Here is a 5,584-nt window from a genome sequence, read left to right on the forward strand (position 1 = left end):
TCATATCATATCATAGTCATAGATTTCAAATGAAATAATGTCTTATCATATCATAGATTTCAAATGAAATCGTAATCCTTCATAAAATGATGTGATACATATTTTCTCACATAAAATCATAACCTTTCATAAATATTTTAATGCATAACTCTTCATATAAAATCATGTTTTTCTCAAATATTTTTATGCATAGCTCTTCACATAAAATTATGACTCATCATAAATATTTTGATCATAACTCTCACATAAAATCATGGTTTTTTTTTCTTATAAAATATCTTGATGCATATATCATGCAACTAACTTGAAACTTATGCATAAAGTCATGGCATTTATAAATCTATCATGACAGTCAAAAATCATTTTTTCTCATGACTTGGGTATGTAAAAAGGGGCTTCCAATGGAGGACGTAGATACATAATATTTTTATAAAAGACATGTTGTTTACCGTACAGACGTGAAAACGTAGGATCATGCTACTTACCTCGTAGTATTAATCCAATATTTATGGGGTGGAGGTGATTACCTATAAAATAGGAAAGTAATTTAATAACTAAATAAACACTTCAAATTCAATCCCGAAATACTTAAATAGTCTATATTTCCATAACCTAAGGTTCTTGTAATCCTAAAATATCATCATTTCCCAAGTATTTGATATCCACTTAATTTCTTTGAACAAGTACACGGTTAAATCCTAAAATATTTTTACGCCTAAACAACACAACTCAACTTTTACTAATTAACGATAATAAGGAAAAAGCTAAAGCAAATCAAGACATAGATAAACTCTAGTTTATAAAAATCTGTTATTCATAGTTATCTTGTGTAATTATCTCAATCTCATTGTACTTATCTAATGTAACTGATATAGTCTATAAATACAACAGTGCCTCCCACAAATATGTTAGGCGAGATTTCCTCAATCTTCTGTAAAACTTATCTAATATCTTGGTATCAGAGCGCTGCTTTGGCTTAACGATACTATGCTGAGAGCGAGTTTGCACAGAGTGTTGGCGAGGCAACGGAGCAGCAACTACTAGAGCAGAGGTAGAGATCGAGATAGTATCCATAAGGGCAGGTGAGACAAGGCAATCCTGAGAAGTAAGAGTCTCAAAAGAACTAAGGGTCGGAGACAAAATAGCCGAAAGAAGTGAAGTAGGTGTGGTAAGAGAGGAAAGAAGTACAAAGTGACTAGAGAGAGGAGTGGAAGGAGAGGAGCACATTGTTTTGAAGGGAAAACAACTCTCGTAAAAAACAACATGACGGGAGATGAACACACGCCCAGTTTGAGGATCAAGACATTTGAATCTCTTATGAAGATTACTAGCACACACAAAAAACACAAAGTTAAGATTTGAAATCAAATTTTTGTTGGTTGAAAGGTTGAAGGAAGGGGTAGCAAGCCCACCCAAAGACACAAAAGAGAGAATAGTTTGGAGGTTGATCAAAATTTTTTTCAAAAGGTGTAAGAGACCCAAGAAATAAGGTAGGCAGAAGATTGAAAGCATATGTAGCCATGAGGAAAGCACAATCCCTGTAGTTAAGTGGAACTGAGCTATGGGCCAGAAGGGACAAGCCAGATTCAACCATAGAGCGATGTCTCCTTTCAACAGAACCATTTTGTTGAGAGGTGTAGGGACAGGTAAGTCTATGTTAAATCCCTTGAGAGGTGAAATAAGTATGTAGGGAACGAAATTCACCACCCCAATCAATTTGAATGGCAACAATTTTGTGATTAAATTGTAACTCAACAAGTTTTTGAAAGGCAAGAAAAATAGAGAACACATCATATTTTTTTGTGATAGGACATAACCAAAGATACTTACTAAAATTATCACAAAAGAAACATAATATTTATTTCCATTAGAAGACATTACAGGAGAAGGATCCCAAAGATCAAAACATATGAGTTCTAAAGGAAAATGAGATACAGTGGATGACAGACTGAATGGAAGACGATGACTCGTTCCTTGTTGGCGTGCAGTGCAAACACCATTGACTTTATTTGATGAAACAGGTAGAGAATGCTTAGATATAACATACTTAATTGTGTGATAAGAGGCATGACCAAGGCGATGATGGAAAATATCAATGGGAACACACTAGCAAAAGTGAGTTTGAGGAGATTTGATGGAAATGCTGGAGCGAGGAAATGGATACAAGTCGTCTCTAGTCCTGCTACTTAACAGAGGTGTCTCTGTGGCCTCGTCCTTCACAACAACAAAAAATTAGCATGAAATTCAATAAACACTTTGTTATCAGAAGTAAACTGACTGACTGAAATTAGATTCCTTTTTATAGTGGGGACATGAAGTAGGTGCAATAAATTGAATGTAGTAGAAGAAGTAGTGAATTTCAAAGAATCAATGTGACTGATTGGCAAACATGTACCATCCCCAACCTAGATATAATCAAGCCCAATATAAGGTTCAGCATGCAAGTTAAGATTCTGATGCTGTCAAGGTACTAGTTCATATCATTCGTAGGTTGAGAAGAAGCAGTATACGCAGACATTTGATTGGTGGAGCCTTGAAAGGAGATATCAAAGTGCTGAATGCATTTGACAGCATTGTGACCAGCTTTTCCACAGAACTAACAAGAAGGACGTGAGTCACCATTGGAAGCACCATTGCCTCGACCATGACCACGACCATGATAAGAGCTCTGAGAGTGCTATTGATAACAATTGCCACCAAGACTTGAAGAATTGTCATTGCAAGTAGCCACATTAATAGAATTGACAGCAACATCAATAGATGTTGTATGAGCAGCTAGACAAAGCTCAAAACTGAGCATGTTACTATAGATATCCTCCAAATATAGAGGATCAACTCAAGTGGTGATGGAAGCAACCAACGGATCATAACTGGAATCCAAACCAGCAAGAAGATAGGAGATGATATCAATCTCGTGAAGTTGGTGACCAACAGCAGCAAGAACATCAGAGATGGATTTAACCCGCAAAAAATAATCTGCAACAAAGGAACTGCCTTTCTTTAGGCTAGATAACTAAGATTGTATAGTGAGAATACGGGCTTAAGATGTAAATGAAAACATCCTCTCAAGAGCAAACCAGACTTTGCAAGAAGTCGAGCAACTAACGACCTGAGGGAGAACATCTTTAGACAGAGAAGACATTAGCATGCTAAGAATGACATGATCCTATTGAAACCAACGATCCTATGCAGGGTTAGGGATCGGGGTGGGTGTGGTTGCAGGTGGGATAACAAATGTTATCAATCGTGGAGGACACATGGCAGTTCCATCCACATAGCTATAAAGTTGTTGTCCTGGCAAATAGGGTTCAATTTGTGCTTTCCAAAGCAAATAGTTATATCTATGCAGTTTGATGGTGATAATAGAATGAAGATAGATATGAGAAAAATTGGAAATGTGGAGGAGGTGTCATGGGAAAAGGCATGAGGAGAAGTGTTACTGGAAGAAGACATGGTGAGGATAGACGTAGGTCTTTATGATGGCTTTGGATACCAAGATAAGAGCTAAGTTTTACACAAGTTTGAGGAAGTCTCCAATAACATATTTGTACAGTTCTCTACCCACTACCAAAGGCCTTACATACTATTGCTTCCTGCCTAGCGGAACCTACATGTTTCACCCAAGCTCACAAACATTTAGAGTGGCGACGTGCCATGGCTGCTGAATTCTCATCTCTTATGAAAAGAAGTACATGGACCTTGGTTCCCTCCACTGCTCAAATGAATGTTGTTGGCTATCGTTGGGTTTATAAACTAAAACGTCTAGCAAGTGGTTGTCTTGAGCGTTATAAAGTGCGGCTAGTGGCTAAGGGGTATCACCAACAACCTAGTCTTGATTTTGAGGACACATTTAGTCTTGTTGTTAAGCCTACGACAATCCGTGTTGTACTCAGCTATGCCATCTCTCAGAATTGGAGTCTTCGTCAGATTGATGTACAAAATGCGTTCTTACATGGTTTTCTCTTTGAACCAGTCTATATGTAGCAGTCGCAAGGATACATTCATCCATAGTTTCCTCGACATGTTTGTAAGTTACAAAAAGCCTTGTATGGCCTCAAATAGGCACCTTGTGTCTATTACTCTCGGCTTAGTGACAAACTTCTGGCTCTTTGGTCTCAAAACTCTCGTAATGACACCTTTTTGTTCTTTATGCATACTGCTAGCACTCATCTCTTCATTTTGGTCTATGTCAATGATATAATAATAACTGGTTCCCATGACTCAGCTATTGCCTCTGTCATTGCCTCGTTAAGCTTAGAGTTTGTTGTTAAGGATCTTGGTAATCTTCATTATTTTTTGGGTGTGGAAACGTGACCTATGCTTGATGGCCTTCTCCTTTCACATAGTCATTACATTGCTACCCTACTGCAACGCACTAATATGGATGGCACAAAACCCACTACTTCTCCAATGTCCTACTCCACACAACTCTCCCTTCATGATGGTGCCTCATTCTTTGATCCTTTTATGTATCGTAGTGGTTTAGGAGGCTTACAATACTTATCATTTACACGGCCAGACATTACTTTTGCTCTGAATAAGATATGTCAATTTATGTATAAGCCTACTGAGTTGCACTGGAGTGTTGTAAAATGAATTTTACGTTACTTGAAGCATACAATTGACTTCAGCCTGCTTCTTTGACGCAGTTCTTCCACTCAGGACTCTATATACATTGATACAGACTGGGCTAGTTGTCCAGATGATTGGGAGTCCACCAATGGGTATTGCCTCTACTTTGGTTCCTCTCTTGTGTCATGGAGCTCCAAGAAGCAACACACAGTGGCCAGATCAAGTACTAAGGTGAAGTATCGGGCTGTTGCTAATGCTACTGTTGAGATCCTCTGGTTTACTTCTCTCTTTAGGGAACTTCAAATTCCCATTACTGGGTGTCCGGTGTTATGCTGTGATAATATTGGTGCGACTTACATGACAGCCAACCCTATATTTCACACCAGGACAAAACATGTGGAGATTGACTATCAGTTTGTACACGAGCATGTTAGGCGTAAAGTTCTTCAAGTTTGTTTCTTGTCGACTAAGGATCAAATTGCTGATGTACTTACCAAGTCACTTATCTCCAACAAATTCTTCTTATTTCAGAACAAGCTCAATGTGATTTCCAACTCGTTGAACTTGCGAGAGGGTGATAAGGATAAAGCTAAAGCAAATTAAGATATAGATAAACTCTAGTATATAAAAATCTGTTATTCTATTTTTCTTGTGTAATTATCTCAATCTTATTGCACTTCTATAATGTAACCGATATAGTCTATAAATACAATAGTGCCTCCCACAAATATGTTATGGGAGATTTTCTCAACCTTTTGTAAAACTTATCTCTTATCTAGCGATATTAACGTAAATGGCCCCTAAACCACCTAAGTCCTATGTTTCGGATAAGAATAATTCTACTTATCATCCTCACACACCACATATTTCACTTATTTTAACTTTTTTTCTAATAACAAGTATGTGGTGTATGAATGATAAGTAGAACAACTCAATTAGTTTAACAAGAATAAAATAAAATAAAATAATAAATAATTTTAAAATATATAAAGTGTGTAGTGTGTGATGATGA

The 5,584-nt window shown here is 37.1% G+C and overlaps 1 non-coding gene across 1 annotated transcript; it reads right to left on the reverse strand.

Moving 5' to 3' along the window:
- Positions 1-2,784: 2,784 nt before the first annotated feature.
- LOC118347832 lies at positions 2,785-2,923 on the reverse strand. Its single transcript, XR_004800979.1, has one exon. It is a non-coding gene; the product is annotated as a small nucleolar RNA Z247 (small nucleolar RNA).
- Positions 2,924-5,584: the final 2,661 nt, after the last annotated feature.

This window comes from Juglans regia, chromosome 2 (genome assembly GCF_001411555.2).
Source record: "Juglans regia cultivar Chandler chromosome 2, Walnut 2.0, whole genome shotgun sequence".
NCBI classification, from domain to species: Eukaryota; Viridiplantae; Streptophyta; class Magnoliopsida; order Fagales; family Juglandaceae; genus Juglans; species Juglans regia.